Source organism: Xiphophorus couchianus, chromosome 10 (genome assembly GCF_001444195.1).
Source record: "Xiphophorus couchianus chromosome 10, X_couchianus-1.0, whole genome shotgun sequence".
NCBI lineage: Eukaryota > Metazoa > Chordata > Actinopteri > Cyprinodontiformes > Poeciliidae > Xiphophorus > Xiphophorus couchianus.
In genome coordinates this window covers 15,497,253-15,506,584 of record NC_040237.1, presented here as the reverse complement: position 1 = coordinate 15,506,584, position 9,332 = coordinate 15,497,253, and positions in this window count along the sequence as shown.

The window sequence follows — 9,332 nt, the reverse complement described above, 5'->3', positions numbered from 1 at the left end:
TGTACGGTGAGAGCTGGACACACAGAGAAAACACACACATGAAATCAGAAGGTCATAAACACCAACATACATCTTTATCCTCACCGTCTTAGGCCTGACTAAACTAGTCCTGCTTTAGCCCTGTTAGAATGATCAAAATGATTTATTTTTACTAAATTATGACAATAATATGACGGAGAATTAAGGCCAGCTAAGAGAAAATGACAAAAATAATGATTACTATAATAAAGTGGTAATATTAAGAGGATAAAATGGCGCAAGTAGTCACCGTATTATGAGAATAAAGTTGTACGAGAATAACGTTGAAATAATACATCAATTTAGTCAAATATATTATGAGCATAAAGTCATATCTTGAAAATAAAGTGGAACGAGAATAAAGCCGTAATATTACAAGAATAAAGCTGTAGTACTACAACTTAATACTCATAGTACTATGACTATTCTTATAATATTGTGACTTCATTCTTCTTATGACTTAAAACTTGTTAATTTCTGGGACATGGTACCCGTCTCCTTTCTGAGCAGCGTGATGGTTGGACACACACTGGTCTATTGTGTGTAATTGTTTGAATGGATGAACGCAGCACCATCGAGCATCCGGAGATTGTCCTCAACTATGAACCAGACAGTTCCAGCTCCACAATTATCTTCCTTATGTCTTTGTCGATTTATCTTGACCACCCAACATGCCAAACTAGAAATCAGTGTGTTCTAGGTTTGGCCTTAAAATACATCCACAAGGGCGTGCCGTGGAGGCGTAGTGGTTAGCGTGACCCATATTTGGAGGCCTTGAGTCCTCGACGCGGCTGTCGCGGGTTCAACTCCCGGACCCGACGATATTTGTCGCATGTCTTCCCTCCTCTCCTTCCCCGTTTCCTGTCAGCCTACTGTCATATAAGGGACACTAGAGCCCACAAAAGACCCCCTGGAGGGGTAAAAAAATAAAATACATCCACAAGTCTTCCTTCCGATTAACTGAAATGGGACAGTCAACCTTTCAGAGGTTTCCAAAGCCATGACATTACCGTCTGAGCTTCCCCTCACTGCTCAAGCCACTTGGTTTCCAAGCTTAGTTCTTGACTTCTATTCTCTTGTAGGTTTTAGATACAACCTTGCTCCAACAGAATCGAATGAAATGATTGATTTACCTCTTCTGCATGTCATCAAATTGGACTAAGGCCTGGTTACTATCTATCAGTGTTGTATAAAGTACTGAAATCTCAGAGTCAAGTAAAAGTACAAGTACCTCTCCAAAATACGACTTTGGTAAAAGTCCAAGTCACTGACTGAAATGTTACTTGAGTTAAAGTCTTAAAGTATCTGAAACTTCTTGTACTTAAGTATGGAAATTACTGTAAAAATGGATGTACTCAAGTAATGTAATGAAAAGTACAAGTAAAAAGTAAAACAAAGCAAATGCAGTTTGAATGACATTTTTTATATTTTGGTAAACTTGTCAAATACACTTAAAATAATGTACACAACCAAGTGCAGGCAAAATTAAACCTGCTAATAGATATACCTGCAGGCATCATTTAGTTAAGAAAATTAGGTGCTTTACCTATAGCACAAGGTTAACTTAACCTGCTTTACAACTAACCAGCTTCTTAGTAAACCCTCCAGGACAGAAAATACAAAGTTTTTGTAAGCCTTAAGTTTTCCCTTCAAGTAAGGTCAGTGCTGAAAATGAGAAAAATAAATAGTACAGAAAATGTGGCCAACATGAAGAAAAAGAGCTGCTATGATTACTCTACTTCACAAATCAGTGAATCAGTCAATGCTACAGTCAGTAGGTGGTGCACACAACTGGTCATTATGCAAAAGAAAAAAAGAATTGGGAGGGAAATGCAGCTTATTGGCATCTGTAAACCTGGTTTTGAACTTGCATGCCTTTCCTATATTCGTTAAATTTAGTCTAAAATGCTATCGCTATGGCTTCTGTCCCCCCTTGAACAGAGGAGTCTAGGTAGCCTGATACAGTCAACATTAGGCCTAAGCTAAATACACCACGTGTGGAACTGAAACAATGCCAAACAAAGTTCATTTATGGTCAAGATTTCACAATACAGTAGTGTCTAGTGACCAAGCTATAGTTACTGAAACAGGAGGATTATAACCATTTCATAAGACGTTACCTCGATGTGTTTCTTCAAGTTGGACGGGGAGTTTTTGTAAGATAGAATTTCCACATCTTCGGGCAGGAATAACATAAACTGCATGCGGTACGAAGAATCTTTAACACCCACGAAAGAGTGTATTGTGTTTAAATAAGGCCGTGGGCTCTCATCACCAGCTGGTGGTTCCCCTGAAGCGTGTCCGACGTAGTTACAGTCGTGGTCTCCGTCTCCTCCTCCATGTGGCTGCTGCTGATTGCGAGACTTGCTTTGTGTTTAATGGGAGAAGCGAAACAGGTGTATCCTATTGGAGGTGATGAACAAGCCCAGGCAAGCAGGCTACGGACTTTGTTCGGTAGCCTACTTGCTACTTGCTAATCAGTAGGTGGGGTCAAAACACTTGCGTTTCTCTCTCTCGCTTTTTTGTAACGAGTAACTAAACCACACATTGAAAATGTATCGGAGTAAAAGTACGCAATTAAGTTCGGAAATATAGTGAAGTAAAAGTGAAAGTCATCAAAAATTTTCATACTCCAGGAAAGTATGAAGTACTCCAAAATATACTTAAGTAAAGTAGTGAAGTATTTTTACTTTGTTACTATACAACACTGCTATCTATTCATGTGATTCAGCTATAGGGTTGTATCTAAGACCTACAGGACAGTAGATCTCAAGGACTACAGTTGGAGACCCCTGATTTAAACAGATAGCAAACATTCAGAATGTAAAGTTCAGGCTAGCATGGATGATGTAATAGTGTGTAAGATGTTTTCTTGACACAATGAGCCCCTTAGTACCATTTGAGCTTCTTTTAAGCGCCACAACCATGTATGACGGAAGTGTACCCATTCTCCAATGGCTACCTCGAATAGTCACTGACTGTACTCCGAAGATCTTCTATAGGGAGATAGCATGACGTTAACATGTCAGTATGGACGATAATCTCTCAACAATGTTTCAGATACCTTCTTGAATTTTTTGCCACAAAGAATTAAAGTATAATTCCAAAGGCTCTGATGCCACGGTGCGACATGTACTCTACAGAGTTGTGTGAATTTCTGATTCCACTCAGCCCTCGTCTGAAACCGCTTTTGATAACCGACATCGTTTCACAGCTCCACGTTGTCACATCATCTTATTCTAGTGCAGCACCGAGTCGGAAGACAAATTGCTTCCCGTTCCTGATTGTCCTGGAGGGGGGGTGAAGGGCTGTCCGAGTCTGCAGGGTAAAATGACACGTTCACTGGCACTCTCGGCGAAATCTGGCTTCCTGCCACTTTTCAAAATTAATCAGAGGTATTCTACAATGCATTCTGTTTCATCCCTCATCTGACTTCAGAGTTCTTAATATTAGGCCTAAGGAGAACTGGTAATGCTAGTAACTTATAAAAAAAAAAATAAAAAAAAGCTCTGTGTTCTGATATTAAGCAGCTTGCAGGCCTTAAGTTAAGGTTCTCACAGTTTGTCAAAACTCAGCTGAAGTCTATATCACTCTCACTGTGCTGATTTTTGAGCAAAGTACATCAGGGGACTTTACTTGTTCCCAAAGGCAGAAGCTTCCTGCTAAAAAAAACATGGAAATATGACAGATTGAGTTTTAGGCAACTAATCAGAAGCTCTTTGTGTCACAGCTCTGCAGTTTTTCCCCACTTCATGATTATGAGCAGTTGGATTGAAGGGAAGTTCATCAGCATATCCAGAGAATTTCATTTTTTTGTTGCCTAAACAACTGTATAAAAAAATGTACTGGTCACTTTATTTGGTACATCTTGCTAGTACTGGGGGGCAGCCATAAATCTTAATGACGGAAAGTCAAAGAGGTGTTGGAGAGGCTCCTCAGAAATTTGGGTCCATACTGAGATGATGTTGCCTCACAGAGTTTTTGCAGATTTTACACAAAGTCTTATACATGCTGTGATTCCCTTTCTGTTTCGGCTTTTAAGCCCGGTCACAGAAATGCTAAACCCAATTTTATTAAATCCAACATGTCGTGAAGTTACTCTTTTGTTTTTAGACTGGGCGACTGTGGAGTTCATGTATTGCCATAATCAAAAAACTGGAAACAAGCAATGCTGCGAAATGCAGATGAGAATAAATTACAGGTCGCGAAGAGGTCCCCACACAAACACGTAACCACCAGATTTAATTTCCCTCTTCACCAAGTTGAAGACAAAGCAACTTGGTGCTTTGTTGAAGCACCAACAAAGCACCAGTTCAACAGTTCAACTTCAACTGTTGAACTTCAAACTTCAACAGTTGAAGTTGAAGTTTGTCAACTTCAACTTGACAAAGTTGAAGTTGTCTTCAACTTTGTCAAGTTGAAGACAAAACAAAGCTTTGTCTTCAACTTGTCTTCAGACTCCGGGTCCATGATGAGGAGGATGATTTGTGTCTCTAACTATCAAATTATGGGCAAGAATATTTTTCATACACTGGTTTGTGAATAAAAACGTAGGTCTGATGTTGATGTTAGAAAAACTGTTTCTATTTATATGTTCATGTCTTTGCAATAGCGGGAAAAAACCCACCTTGCCACTAAACACAGAAATGCTTCGGCTGCAGAGAAACTTCTGACTTTAACTTTATCATTCTGCTAAAAGTCCGGTTCACTACAGGCAGTCTGAGCCAATCAATCAATCAATCAAATTTTATTTGTATAGCACATTTCAGCAGCAAGGCATTTCAAGGTGCTTTCCATAATATCAAACACAGAAACACAATGCAACATAGAATCAACAATCAAAACGCAGCATTAAGTCAGGTTCCATCAATACATTTGTAATTGATTACATTTCAATTACAATTCTAAACAGGTGGTTTTTCGTCGAGATTTAAAGGAAGTCAGTGTTTCAGCTGTTTTACAGTTTTCTGGAAGTTCGTTCCAAATTTGTGGTGCATAGATGCTGAAAGCTGCTTCTCCTGGTTTGGTTCTGGTTCTGGGGATGCAGAGCAGTCGGTCCCACTGACAGATATAAAGAATGTCTGTCTTTATATCAGACATCCTGATATAACACACGGTACTGCGACTGTCACAGTGAGTCGTGAAGCACCTCAAAGTCCCGGTACCACCTGCTCTCTGTTCACTCTGCTTCTCTTTAACGTTTCTACCAGGCAGGTTAAAGCCGCTGCTGACAGGATCTGGGCTGGAGGTGAGCAACTGTTGATAGAAGTTATTGCAGAACCTCAAGTGTTAAAGGAAGATTCGGCCCATTTAGAGTTCAGAAAATAAACATCAGAGAAAATACTGCAGCAATAATTAGAAGCATAAATGTTGTCATAAACGCAACATTAACGCAGCATAAAGCCAAACGTGTCACAATTAAATGAATCAAAATGTCCCCAAAGCACCGGCAGACCGGCAGGGGCCACCGGGGGATTCCAAATGCCATGTTTAAATTGAAGGCTTATAGTTAACTTTTCTACTTCTATGCGCCAAAAACCTCTGGGAAAAGGCATAAGAGTAGGGCTAAGGACCAAAACCGAATCACAGAAATGATTCTAAACAGTTTTTTTTCCCTTCGTTTTTATTTTCAGTGTAATTTGCACGTCTAATTCAGCAACTTAATTTGTTGGGGGCGGGTTTTTTTCCACATCCTAATGAGTTTTTGTGTGGATGGTTGGCAGTAAACCTTGAACCAAGAAAATTGTCTGTTTAAAGCTCATTCAAAACCATAATTAACACCGAGTGTTGCAGACACACACAGCTGGGTCCAAAATTTTGGAGCAAGTTCTGACAAAAATGTTCAGATTGTGAACAAGGAAACCTCCCGTTAGACCAAAGAAGACGTCGATGCTTCGGGAAAGAAAACTCACAGCAAGAAAACGCGCAACATTGACATTAGACGACTGTGCGCAAAACTCTGCCAATGTTCCGCTAATGTCAGAAAAAACATCATTTCACAATTGTAGTGTTTTCATTAAATAAGAAACACAATTAAAACCACACATGAATAACCTTGTTCACGCGATAGGTTATTCAAAAACAGGATGTGCCGTCGTCCTTCAACTTCTTCATGGTCTGCGCCAGTGGAAACACCCTGTTGTTGATCATGTGACTCGTGTGATGCGTCTCTATGTTTCAGTTAGCAATACCCACTACCAGTATCTACATAACAATGACGATGAGTTTGCAAGAATCAAAAGTCTAAATTCAATCCTACACGACTTCCTCACCTCGTCATTGTTGATGGTCAGCTCTCTTTATTGCCAACATTATTCACGTTGACACATATTTCATACACATACCTATTGTATCTAAACTATTGTGTATCCATTCGGGTTTCCTTGCAGTTTAGCATCTTCATGCATTATTGAGAAACTAATCATATGTACAATTTAATTTTGTAGCAAAATACCAAATTTCACACCCTAGTTCCATTGGTTTTTTTGTAATTTTTCCAATTTGGTCCGATCAACACTTAAGAAATGAGCAAAGAGTTATGATCACTGATCAGACCAGAGGAACTCAAATTGGCTTCCTGCTGGCGGAACCCAACGTGGGCACAGACTGAGACACAAATCAGACAGAAATCATTTTTCTTTTTGTTGGTAGTCCGTCGATCGCTTTGCCGAGGAAGACACCCGTCTGATCTCCTGACTCCTCTTCCTACCTTCAGTTCTTGTCTTGTTTTTTAAATATCTTCTATGTAGCACCAGACACATCTGCGCCACATGCATCTCGTCAGTGGAAGTTGATGATTGGAGAAGGTCTCAAAAGTGCCTGCAGCAGATTGTTTTCAGGTGAAGGATTCTTTACTTCTCTCTCAGATCTGGTTGAAAAAGAAGTAAATTGAGGTTTTGTGATGGCCCAGGCAGAAAGCCGATAAAAATGCATTGCCGGGTTCTTAAGAGAGCTACTCAAACATCTTTCTACAAGCCTGAAGGTGAAGCAATTTTGTTCTTTAAAAAAAAAAAAAACTATAGGACAAAATTCCTTCAATGATATGAGAAACTGAGCGGTACGGTTGATTTTTTTACACCATGCCGCCTTTTGGCTCAGTTATTGTTCTATAAATATGAGCAGGCTGCAGTTTCTCATGCGTTTGTGTTTAGCTCGTTTTACATGACGTGCCGTGAACCGTGCATGACTCCGTTCTGCTGCGACGCCTTGACAGAGACTCTGCCTTGCTTTTACAAGGTCGCCCTGGAGAATGAGAGCAGCACGAGTGATCCAGTTTCAGAAAACATCGTCAGAATGCTTTCATTCTTAAATTAAAGAAAGTGTTTCCCCCCCCCCCACACTCTAAAAACTGTCGAGTCATAGTTCAAAACAGACACTGGGCGAGAATTCGCAATCCGGTTTGTTTCGCTTCACCGTTCTCCATTTTCATTTTGAACAACTTTACTTCTGACTGGGAGTGACAATTTCGCTGATTATTACTAAGAGGGGTATAAGTAATTTTTAGCATATCATTTAATAAAATATAAAAACAAACGGGGCCTTTTTTAATTACACATTAAAGAATCAAACCCTTGACGAGGGAATGACTTATAACATGATATTAAGCTAAAAAAGTTTCTTTGTATCTTATAAAAAAAGGACTTTTTTGAGCTTCACATTATGTTGCACTATTATTCCCTCATCAAAAACATGCCTGACGTGTTGGTTTATTTTTTTCATGCAGGTTTGAGAAATTCCCTAATCTCCCGTGGCAACCACTCAGCTCCTTCAGACTAGCCAGCAGCAATTAGCAAACACCTGGTGGAACTGAGCATCTGCTGAGCTCATTACAGGAGCTACTTCCCAGTGAAACGCTGGTAAAAATGTTGCTAAAGGGTTAAAAGAGGAGCCATGTTGTGATGACTTCCTGAAGGCGGAGTTTCAGAAAGAGCAGGAGTTTCTTAAAGAGACAGAGGCCCAATTTCAAAGTCAAATTTCCCAAGTCATTTTTGATGCATTATTTTTTATAATAACTGAAGGTAACACAGATACTTGACTGTCTGTGCCATAAAATGACTATATGTGAAAAAACATAATCCCACTTAACTCTGCTGCCAAGAAAGTTCCATCAGTTTGGAAGTTTTTCGTAGTTTCTGGCTGGGACGCTACATCCCGTCTCTGCTCAGTCTCAGCTCACCAGCTGCGCAAGAAGCATCGGGTTGAGTGTTTCAGAAGATGCTTTAAAGTAATTGTACTGATCCAAGCACTGATGTGTGTCTGAAAATCAAATTCGAGCTGCATTCCTCCACGGCCCTTCCTGTTTTTGCCACTGTAAGCCGTTTGCACACGTCCTTCTACGATCACTATGGAAACTAAGATCGGAGACTGAGAACAAACACAACAGTACTCACACGTCGGGTTTCTCTTGAGTGCTGTGGAAATGCATTTGAAATTAAAACATCGGTCCGCAAATTCTACAGTTGCGTGATCCATAAACACACTGAAATTCTGCCAATGTTGTCAGCTTGTAAACAAAAATGCAGTTCTTCCGGTCGACGAACAGACGAGACGCCTCTCTGTTGGTTCTCTCAGAATATGACGCATCGTGTAAATAATGCATCAAATGCGCATCTGTGACAGGTGTTGCAGAAAACAGTGTAAGTAATACATGATCATACACCTGGTGAGGCTTTTTTTGCTTCTTTCCTGGCAGATCGGAATAACAGCGTTGAATTCTCTTATTGGTTATGGAGATTCTGCCAGGCGGTGGGGCAATACGTTTTGTTTTCATGCTACAGTAAAAGTGGCTCTTAATGACTAAACAAGCAGGGCGGCTTGGAAAGGCTTGTGGCCGAAAATACACTCTGGCTTCTTATGCAGAGAGCAGACAGGAGGCCTGCGAGGCAGGAGGGTCAGTAAACACCGATCGGCAGCGAGACCCAGCCGCAGAAAACAGGCGGGCGAAAGTAGAAACATGTCGGGGCCGAGCAAGACGAGGCGCGAGGAAAGAACGTGAAGCAAGAAAAGGTTCCGATCGTCGTGTGGCACAGCAAGAGGATGAATGAGGAGTCCACAGAGACACACATCCTTGAAAATACCGATATTTATCGAGCAATGCTGGTGGGGGGGGAGTTCTGCCGAATTTCTCGTTTAGATTTTGGGTAAAAAAAAAAAGAAGCTTAGTTTCAAGAGACCAGAACGTCCACCGGGTTTTAGGTGGGATGTAGCCAGGAATAGATGTCTTGTTTAGGTGGAATGACATGCATCTTTTACTGATGAAGATTGGAATACATTTGATCAGGTAGATGTTGGAATTTGATTGAAGTGTGCACGAA